The following is an 11,119-nucleotide window of genomic DNA, read 5'->3' on the forward strand; positions in this document are numbered from 1 at the left end:
AGGACACCGCAGCGCTGTGTCCCCTTAGCTCCTGCGCCCCCCCCCCCCCCCCCCGCCCCCCCAGCGCTGCCACCCTCAGAGCTTGTCCCAAGGGTGTAAGTGCCACCCACAGCCCTTGGTCAACTGGGTGCAGCAGCCACACGTCTGCCCTCCCCGGGACGCCGGGATGGGCACAGCGGTGTCCCACCGCCCCTGATGCCTCCGGAATTCAGGAGGGGGACTGACCCATGGAGCTGGGGGTCACCCCCACGGCGCGGCCAGGCCCGCGGTCCCCCCCAGCAAGCGCCCACGGCACCGGGAGGGTGCTGCGAGCGTCGTGCAGCTGCAGGAGGATTTGCCGGCTCGCGTTATTTCCGTGATAGCGCCGAAATATGTCCAAACACTGCCTCCATTATCTCCTCCTCGGCTCTGGGCGCAAGCGGGAGAGCGACCCCGAGCGTGTTTTGAAGCGCAGCCTTTGCGCTAGGTACACAAACCGGCGGCTTTTGCTTACCACGGAAACGCTCGCCGCCGACTTAATAGAGCGGCTTTTGATTGTGTGGGGAAAACGCTTTCGAAACCCTCCCGGCTGCTCGCCTCAACCGCTTTACAACCGGCAACGCAAACAGTTGAAAAAAAACCAAGGCTGGCCGGAGCCCGCTTGGAAATCAGCTCCGAATAAAGGTCCCGCCGGAGGAGCCGTGCTTTCCCCCCAGTACGTGACGATGAGAGCCCCGGCGGCACGGTTTTTTTTCGAGGCACCCTTTGTGAAAAAGCCGGGGAAAGGGGATTTTGAAGTACCCAATGTCACACCTCCGAGAACTTCAGAGGATGGTTTTTAAGGAGCAGCGAGCGGCTGGAGGGACCGGGAGAGGGAGGAGTGTTGGGAGCAGCAGGAAAGGTGGTGGTGGGGGGGTGTCCCAGGGTGGATTCAGAGCCCCCCAGGACGGGGACCTGTCCCCACCGATGGCATCCCCCGTCCCTGCAGGGTTGCCCCGCGTGGCTCCCCGAGGCCGGCAGTGCCGCTCTGGTCCTGGGGACAGGCTGGAGAGGCTGGCCGAGGTTGGTTGCCCATGAGGGACCACCCCGGCAGTGTCGGGGGGGCCCTATGGATCCTACAGGGTGCGTGCTGCCTGCAGACAGCCTCCTCAGCGAGAAGGCAAGGGGGTGCCAGCCCACACAGGCAGCTGGGGGGGCTGGTGGGTCCCACAGGTGGGTTGGAGCCCCCCGATGTGCCACCATCGCACGCGGCTGGGGACAGCGGGGGGTGAAGCCAGGACCTGGGGGCAGCTTTGGGAGGTGACTCAGTTTCCCCGCGCTGATGCCAGCGGGGGGCCCGGCCGCCCCCGCCTGCTCGCCGGGAGGCCGGCGGTGGCGGCGGTGGCCGTTGGGCTGGCAGGCGGGTGGTGGCAGAGGCTTCCTGTTTCTGCAGGATCCGGCTGGCATTGTGCCGCACAGCGAGGGGGGCAGAGCCTCTTCTTGCACCTGCCCAGAGCATCTGCTAGGGAGAAAATCTCCATGGCAACTCCGCCGGTTCCTCCATCCCCGTTCCACGGGGGACAGGGGGCTCTGCCTCTGCCTCCCCCCAACCCCACGCAGCCGGGATGGCCCCATGGCGGGGACGGGCCACCCGTGCCCTGGGAGGTGGGCTTCGGGGAAAGGAGGGCTTTGTTGGAGGGCAGCCCCTTGCCGTGGAAGCCTGCTGGTCCCTCCCTGGGGGGGCTCCAGGTCTCCCACCACCAGCGATGGGAGGTGGGACCTGGGCTTCACCGCATTTAGGGGGTAGTCCCCCACTCTGCTCCCAGCTCCAGGGAGGGCGGATGGTTTCCCATATTCCCAGGCATGTCCCATCAGGACACATTGAACCTCCCTGTGCCTCAGCCGGAGACCTTTGCCTTTCCAGGGACGGGGGCAATTCTGGGGAGGCGGCCTGGGATCCAAACCAAATGGGGCCAGCACTCCTGAGCCTGGGGCTAGTGGCCAGCCTGGCTACAGGGTGCAAAGTCCACGCCACTCATTTGGGCGTCCTCCCCCGGGACTCCTGGTGGGGGGCTGCTGGCAGCAATGAGGAGCCCTGGCATCTCCCCCTCGCCTCCTACAGGTGCAGGAGATCAGGCGGGAGATGTTTTCTTGGGCATGGAGGTCCTTGTGCATGTCTGGTGTCCCTTGGGAAGCTGAGCCGGGGGAGCTCCCTCAGTCGGCTCCCATGAACCCTGGGCACCCATCGTCTTGCTCGGCCCTTGCGGCAGGGGCTCTCCGAGGGACCGGGGGTCCCGGATCCACGGGCTGTGGGTGCTGGAAGGGGGCAGAGGAGATGGGAGGACATGGAGGGAAGCATGGAGCTAGGAAGCATGGACTTGCAAACCCTCTCCTGGTTCCGGGAGGGACTGGGTTCCTGGGGGATAACACCACCTCTCCGAAGCCCACCAGTCCCACCAGACCCTCCGAGCTCCTGCCACCCCTGCAGCCCCAGCTTGGCTGTTGGCACCTTTTCTGCTCCTTCCTGGGACAGCCGAGCCCTGGGGGACATGCCTCCATCCCTTACCTCCTCCCTGAGCCCCTTTCCCGAACCGGGGCATTTAGGCAACCCCCTGGCTGCCGGGAAGCCACACTCCGCGCAAAGGGAGGACAAAGAGTGGGACAACTAAAGGAATGACCTCTCTGTTTTAGAAAGGTGGGAAACTGGTAGCACGGGACGATTTAGAGACTCAGTCAAGCCCTGTGTGCCATGGGTGGTAACTGATGTCGAATGCAGATGGCCCGAATCCCAGGCTCTTTCCTGCATTGCTGCTGAATTTTCCCAGAGGCAAAAAATAGCGATTTTTGATTGCCTCTGAAGCACTCGTTGAGGATGCTGAGCCCTCAGGAAGGAGGGAGCGGTTAGCGGAAAACCACCCGGGGCACCAACCCCAGCACGGGGAGATGGTCCAGCTAGTGGGGGAGCAGGGGACAGAGGTGATGTCCTCCTCACCTTCCAGGAGGTCATTCACGCCTGGCTTGCTCGGGGCAGCTTGTACAACCTGCCGGTGCCACATGTAGACGAGGCCCTCGTTGGGACATTCTCTGTGCCCACCCACAGACTGGCCCAGGAGCGTGCCATGGCCCAAGCAGCACCAAGGCAACGCTCTTGGATTGAGGACCAGGTTTCTCTGGGACCCATAAATCTGACCCCACAGCCAGGGCATCACTTGAAAGAACGTGGTTTCCACCTCCAGGCAGTGTTTGTCCCTTCCTGGGGACCTTGGTGGTGGGCTCAAGCCGGGTGACGGGGATAGGGTATCCTTTTCCCCGGTTGTGTGTGGGACACGGGCGCTCCCAGCCTGGCTTTGCCCCCATCCCGGCTTACGTGCCAGGTGGTGGAAGAGTTTGGCCTTTGCTGTGGGCGGAGCGAAGTGCTTGTTGAGAACTGCCCATGTGTGAAGATAAAACGAAGGGAATGTCACGTCCTGGAGCTGCCGTCTCCAGGAGCGGCCGAGGGGGCTGGGACGCGGCGGAGGTCAGCGCCGCCGCGAGAGGAGCCACCGTGGGGCTGAGCTTAGCGCCTTCGCCCCTCGCAGACCTCATCCGTGTCATTCGTGCGGAGCAAAAGCACCCCTTGAGGGGTGTCTGAGCCCCAGACCCTCCCGTTTGCCCCACTGCGGAGGGTTGTGTCCCTCCCGTCCCGCCGCGCCTGGACTCCAGCAGAGGTCCCCTGCGGTGGGGGGAGTGTCTCATCCTGACCAGGCGCTGGACTTTTCCAGCAGGTCTGAAGCGGGGAAGAAGCGCTTTTGGAAGCAAGAGGTTTGATGAGGTGCCTCACGGTGGGGTGGCGCTGGCACCCGCGGGGTGACGGTGTCCCTGCCCGGAGCTGTGACAGGAGCAGCTCGGGCGCTTGGGACCTGGGCAAGGGCTGGACAAAATGTGCTCATCGCCCCGATTTGGACCGGAATCTGCTATTTTAGTCGCTGTGACCTAATGCTCTGGAGGTGCCTTTGAAAATAGCCGGAGGGGCTGGGTTTCAGCAGCGCTGCCGGACCTGAGCCGCCCACCGCGGCGCAGCATCACCGTCCCGCAAAACGGGGGGCAGCTGGAGGCAGACGCCCCGAGGAACCGAAACTGCTGAATGTGGAACGAGGGAAAATGTTTGCTGCGGTGAATGCCAGAGCAGCGGGTTGTTGCGCGATGTGAGAGCAGGAAAAGATGGCAAAGTCCGAGGCAAAGCTGCTGAAGTCATCCGCGTCAGAAATGGCACCAAAATCAGCCTCTTCCTGTGAAATAATTTGGCTGGAATGAAATTGTTTTTCCTGATGGCAGCCAGCTCCTTTAGGGGTTAACTGCAGCCCTGCCTAGAGAACTGTAAAAGGTGTTTCCGAAATATTTCCACTGCCCCCGTTGTTTTTACGGCCGGGAAAGGCAGGGCAGGCCCGCCTGGGCAGGAGGGGGCTGCCGGCTCACCGCGCCGATGGAAACCAGGCTGGGGAGAGCAAGCGGGAATTTCAGGCTGGGCATCGGGAAGGTCACCTGGGGGGTGGGGGGGGATGGAGGAAGGGCTCCCCCTCCCCGCTCCCCAGCTATCGATGCCCCCCAGATGGCATGGGGGTGATGGATGGTCCTCCCTGGCCCGGGGGACGGTGGGAGGCTGCTCAGACGGAGGTCTTGGGGTCAGCTCTGGCCCGTCGCTTTCAAGTAGGGTTATGGAGGGTCTGGAGACCCTGGGGATGGGGTTGGTTTTTTTGGGGGATTGGGGAGTCACATTCATCCGACCTAATTCCCTGAGACCTTCTGGCTGAGACCTTCTGTCTGAGACCTTCGTGAATCCCAAACAAGGGAGGGGATGGGAGAGGAGCCACCCTGCTGATGGTGGATCTCAAAATCAAAGTGGGTAGAGACACAGAGGTTTGCAGATCTGAAGGCCCCAGGAGATGCTGCGGTCCTGCCCGGGTGCTCTCCTCCACGTGCCTCCTGGCCCGTGGGTCGGGCTAGGACACATGCATGAGTCAAAGTCCCCAGGGTCACAGAGGGTGCTGGCCATCGGCGTGCTGGACACCCCAAAACTCACCCCAAAAAGCACGTTGCAGAGAGCGTGGCCAGCAGGCAAGCTTTGCACTGGCCCATGCTGAGCATCGGGGAGGTTCCCCCCTGGTCCCTCGGCTCGGCCCCCTCCAGCGCTGGTGCTTGCTCCCTTGGCTGTCCCTCTTCCCCGGGCTTTCCTCCCTGGAAACCAGGGAGGTTTCCAAGTGCTCAGGCCCAGAAATGCGTGTCCAGGCTGCGGCAAAGAAGCAGCAGCCAAGTCTGATTTGGGCAAAAAAGTATCTTGAATTCCCTGACCTGTGCAGCGCGGGATGCGAGACACGGGGCAGGCGGCCGAGGAGTCGCCTCTCCAGAGCATCTCCCCCTGTGCCGGGGGGTCCCGGGGGAGCCCGGCAGGGGGGAGCACGGGCTCCGGGCTCCACTGTAACCGGGAAGGAGCATCCCGGGGTTAAGGATAAAACGAAGGAAAGAGGTGATGTTTTAAAATGGGATTTCTGCAGACGTGCGGCTCAGGGCCGGGGGCCAGCCTGCAGACGCCTGCGCGGGTGGCCAGCAGGAGCCAGGCGCTCGGTGGCCAGGCTCACCCGGCTGAGTTGAGGGGAATTTTTATTTTCGCCCTGTGCCTTTTCTCGCTCTCGGAAGTAATGAAATGCAGGAGCCAGCATTAATGCACCATTAAGACTGCAAATTTCAGCACGCAGCCATCAGGAAATGCAAATACTGGGGTCTGCTGTCAGCTCTACCTCTGCCGTGACAGCGGAGGAAGGGGCTGGCACGCGGCTGACCTTTGCTACCGTGGTGAAATCCCCGGCGATGCTCAGCTTCTGGCTCTCCACTCCTTCCCCGAGCCCTCCGTCTTCCCCCCACAACGTCTGGGCTCTCCCCCCTGCCAGCCCCGGGGGGTTACAGGGGGGAAGGGGGTGGCACGAGGTGGTGGGGGGCTCATCTGTGCCCATCCGTGGGGAGTGTCCCTTGCTTTGGGGCTCCGTGCTCACACTGGTGGCTTGGGGCGCTCCTGGGGGGCTGGTGTTCCCCAGGGGGAGCGGGATGGGGGGGGCAAACTGTGCCCTGGGTGCTCCGGCTGAGCAGGGATGTATCCGTCCCCAGGCCACGGTGAGGTGGGGGGACAGCCCGAGGAAGAGAAAGAGAAGGGCTGTCAGCGGAGGAGGCAGCCGGCGAGCACCGCATGTTCTACCTCGCCATTGTACTGCGCTTCGCTGGCAGGGACCTGCTTTTCCATAAATTTGGGTGGAAGGGAGAGTTTGGCAGAGCTTTGGTCTGCCGGGAAGGATTTACGGCTGCTCCGTGTTCTCCTTGCAGGGCTGGGGAGAAATGCCCCGCAGGAGGAGGAGGAGACGGAGGAGGGAGCCTGTGATGGCGTCCCTCCGGGGAGCGGTGTCCCAGCCAGTGCCGAGCCGGGGGAGCAGGGGGGCTAGGGGAGGCAGGGTGGGGAGGGCCACCCTTGGTGTGGTCTGAGGCCACTGTGGGGCTGGGAGAGGCAGGACAGGGGTGGGACCCCCGTGCTGGGCTGGAGGTGGGTGATGCTGCCCAGCATGGGCACGGAGAGACACCGGGTCTCCCAGCAATGGGGAAGTGGTGGGGAGAGGGGACACGTCATCCAACTCTGGGAAGCCAATGACTTCTCCCAGCTCCAGCCCGGCCACGTGCCGCAGGCCCCTGGAACATCTCGGGGTGCCTGGAGGATCTCATTCCCTGGAGCACCTCAGGCAGGGCCTCCGGCTGGTGTGGGTCCTGGTGGTGGCACCATCCTCCAGCAGGCAACAGCATGCTTCTAGGTGCAGCTTTTCTGACAAACAATGGGTTTCCACCACCAGCCTGTTGCCTCCTGTCCGGCTGACAGCCCGGCGGGTCATCCCGGGTGCTACCCCCGGCTTAGACAGTGCATGTCCATGGATCCCTCCTGGAACACATCGAGCCCAGGAAGCATCTGGGGCTGGGTCATGAGGATGAAAACATACTCCGAGAGCTCCAACTTGCTCTGGGCTATCAGAGGTGATGCGTTGTGCTGCCCCGGACTGCTGGGAAAGGACTTTTTTCCCTCTTCCCACCAAGGTTTGAGTTTTCTAGGAAGCCTGAAGCAGCGCTGGAACTTTCCCGGCAGAGCCTCGTGGCTCTTCCTTCTTCCCATCTCTCATGACCGCTCTCTTTAACTCGAAACGAGAGTCGCCCCAGGAGGGAGACGCATCTCAAATGTCCCTCCTCTCTCCTTCGCTGCGAGCGCAAAATAGGTATCGGACACGTTTCCAGATGGAAGTGTGAGGCCTGAGGATGGATAAAGAGTTTTCCAAGGCTTTGGAGCAAGGTGTGGACAGCGCTGAGAATAGCATCGCGAAATCTCAACTGCCAAGCCCTTAGCCTAACCAGAAGGTTATTCTTCTTCCCTTATGCTCATACATATCCATTAGGATGAGACCATATGTGTGAGATGTAGATGAATTTCTTTCCTCTTGACAAGTCCAGTTGGTCTTCCTAGGTAAGGAGATGGTGGTCTGTTCCCATCCAACTCCAGGCTGGCGCTTTGCCGTGCTTTCTTGGGTTGTGTTTGCCCCAGAAGAAATGGAGCTACAAGTCAGAACTTCAGGCCTAACTCTTCTCCGCCTGCAGGGGCTTTCAATGCCAGACGTTCCTGGGGAGCAGCAGAGGTCCCCCCTGGGTGTGGGGAATGGGTGGGCTCAGGGAAGCCTCCAGCGAAGGAGAGCAGCAAGGTGGGATGGGAAGCAGCTGGTTGGGAGACCATCTGGCCCGTTTCCATTAAGGACCAGTGTTCCCAGCCGGGTCACAGAGAACTTCCTGGTGAAGAGGTGGCTTCTGTGACAGCAGGAGAGCGAGTGAGTGCTGTCTCCTGGCTGCACAAGGTGTCTCCCAGAAGATCTTGATGGGCCCCCTGGCACATCTCAGCTTGCCCAAGAATTTGGTGCTGCCGTTGTAGTTGAACTCTGATGTTGAAGGGTCCCTTGAAGATGGAGCGAGGAGAGATACCTTGAAGGTTTCTTAGGTGTTTTCCAGATGTGATGTGAAAGACATGCAGATATTGCTCAGCCCCTAAGGTTCCTTCCTGGAGGAAGAGTCATCTGGATGTAACAGGTCCTTTTGACGTCTTCCAATCCAATACAGGCTGCGGATCAGCGCAGAGGTGGCATCAGCCTGGATGATGGATGGTGTTTAGGTGACCAAGGGGGGACGGCTTCCTATACCCATAGAGTCAGATCCGTCAGCTTCTTTCAATAGCATCGATCACACGTTGCTGCTGACGCCTTTTACGGGCAGCAAACGGGAGCAGAGAGGAGCGTGGTGGGCTTGGGGCACCTAAGAGTCAGGGGGTGATTGCTCCTCAGGCCTACGGTGGTGGCACTGGGCAAAGGAGACCAACCCAAGCGGAGAAGGTGGCGTTCGAGAGTCCTCTCTGCAAGGAAGGGTGTGCATGGCTTACGTCCCTGTCGCAGTGTCTCCATCGGGGCTCAGCTGCGGCTGCGTTGCTGGGAAGAGGGGAGGTGAAAATCGGGGGGGAATGCATCCGAGCGGGATGTCACCGTGGAGGGACCCACCACACACCTTTTCTCAGAGCCTTTGTGACCGTGGGAGGTGACAGAGCATCAATTGGCTGCCAGGCCCTCTCAGCCTCACCGTTTCTCACCGCCAAAGGGGTGACCTGACCCGCCTCCGCAGGGACGCGATGGACGACGGGGTTTTCCATGGCCGGGGTGGGGCTCATAACCCTTTGGGTTAAACTCTGCTCTGAGGTTCCCGTGCCTCTGGGGCTCCCGAGAGATTCTCTTCTTCAGAGCATCCCCCCCGGCTGGCGTCCTCGCTGGCAAGGGGCTCTGCTCCCAGCGCTCCCGGGGGGCCGGATCCCCCAAACTGGGCCCTGCCGTGGGGCAAAATGTTCCCTATAAAAGACGGGGGATGGTCCCCTGCTTCGGCAACCCAGAGGTCGTCTCCTTCTCCTGTGCCCGTGGACATTGCTGGCTGCTAGCCCACGTACACCAACATGTCCGGAGGGATGCTGCGGTGAACCAGGTCTTGGGCTACGAGCTCCAGGCCATTGCTCCTCTGCGGCCTCCAATCAGACCCAAACGTGCCCAGATGAGACTCACCGTCATCCTCAGGAACCTGGATCCCCGCTGCCGCCGAGGCTGCCTGCCGGGAAGGGGTACGGGCAAGACCTGGGGCGCAGCACGGAGCGGGGCGTGCTGGGCAGGAGGTGATGCCCTGGTGAGGAGGAGGAGGAGGAGGAGGAGGCCGGCACAGTTTTCACGGTTGTTTCTCCACGGCTCCTGACTCAAGCGTTGCCCAAGTTAGCTCTTGCCATAAGTGACTTCTGGTGTTTCCCAGGGAAATCATTTAACTCGCACGGCTTTTTCTAAAACCGCGGTTGGCCTCACCCATGTGGGTGTTTGCTTGTTTGGGTGGATGGGTGCCGTTTGGATCGCCCCGTCCAGCCCGGCAGCCCCCGTGGTGGGGGCTTGCGAGGAGGAGGGACCACGTCGAGCAGGCGTCCTCTTGTCCCAGGCGCTGGGGCTGAAGGCGCCTGTGCCACCACGGGGCTGGTGCTGGGTTTGAGACGGTGACACAGGGCTGGCCAAGAGGCGAAACACGGGAGGAGACGAGCGGAGCAGGGATAATTTTCCCCCTGAGCCTGGCTTGCTCTGCATTTCAGCTCCCACCTGAAGGGCAACCGCCCTGAGCTGAGAATGGGCGCTTTCGTGTCACTAGTGTGTCTTCCCAGACCCGGCTGCCGAGCAGCAGCTTGGCTTGAGCCAAAGATCTGCGGGCGCCAGGAGAGCTCCCGTGTTAATGTGACCCAGGACGAGTGTCCCCTGCCCGGCCGCGCGTCCCGGCGCCCGCCTGTCCCTCTCTTCTTGGTGGGGCTGGGGCACCGCGTCCCTGCAAGCCCCCGCAGTGGGCGCGGGAGCCCCCCAGAAGGGCCGGGAGCCGCCTCGGCGTGCCCGGCCCTGCGGCTGCCTGCCCTGCCTGCGCAGGCAGATGGCTTTCGCAGGGCGCTCCGGATGTTGGGAGCCAGGCTATTTTGGACCACGTGGGCGTCTGAATTCCAGGCGAATCCCCGGCTCAAAAAAAAAAAAAAAAAAAATTAAAAAAAAATTAAAAAATCCAAGGCCTGCCAGGGTCCCCGGAGGTGGGAACGCTGCGGCTCCCGTGTCCCTGTGGCACGTAGGTGTAGGGTCGCCCAGCAGCCCCCCCGGCCCTCCGGCAGACCCCCGTCCTCCTGGCAAAGGCGGCGTGGCCGGGGTGTCCCTTGGCGCAGCTCCCCGGCCCCCAACAAGGGCTGGTTTGGGGTGGGGGTCTTGCCTGGGCTCCTTGCCGGCGGCTGGGGGCTGCTCACCGTGCCGCGCTTCCCCCTGGCTCCGCCATGCCGGGGTGGGAGAGGGCAGAGGGAAAGCGGCTTCCTGCCCTTCTCCCAACCGCCGCCGGCGTCTGTTTGCTTTGAGGCCCGGGTCCCTCCTGCCAGGACATTCCCGGGCAGCGGCTGTGGCCGCTCGCGGAGGAGCCGGGGGAACAGCCCGGGCTGCGGCCCCCACCCCGGCTTGCAAAGGCCAGTGCCACACGCCTGCCCCGCAGCCACGTCCCCCTCCCCGAACCATCCAGGGGACCCAGGCTGGGCTCCCAGGAGGGCCACCAACCCCCTGGCAACCCTCCTGGGCAGCGGGGGCCGGCGTCCTCCCCCCAGCCCTTTCCAGGAAAGGGTGGCCGGTCCCTGCACCGCGACGTCCCCGGGGGAAGCGGGGCCAGCGGGAGCCGCCATGTGGGAGACAGCTGGGGTTAAAAATTAACGCAGCCAGAGCCTCAATTAACGGGGCGGCGGGGGCCGGCTGAGGGCTACGTGCTGCTCGGGTCACCCCCTCCCTGGCACCCGAGGCTTTGGGGGTCGGGAAGGTGGGGACTCCCGTGGCCCCCCAACTGGGGGACAAGGGGGTGGCGTGTCCCCTGGGGCAGCCACCAGGCAGGACGGTGGGTCACTCTGACCCCAGGTGTGGCCAGAACACTCTGGAGGCCGGTGCCCAAAAAGCTCCAGCTTGGCTTTTCTGGCATCAAACTGGTTTCTAAAAAAACAAGGGGTTTGTGCCAGCCTGACCCCGACTTGCTGGGACCG

This window comes from Rissa tridactyla, chromosome 11 (assembly GCF_028500815.1).
Source record: "Rissa tridactyla isolate bRisTri1 chromosome 11, bRisTri1.patW.cur.20221130, whole genome shotgun sequence".
NCBI lineage: Eukaryota > Metazoa > Chordata > Aves > Charadriiformes > Laridae > Rissa > Rissa tridactyla.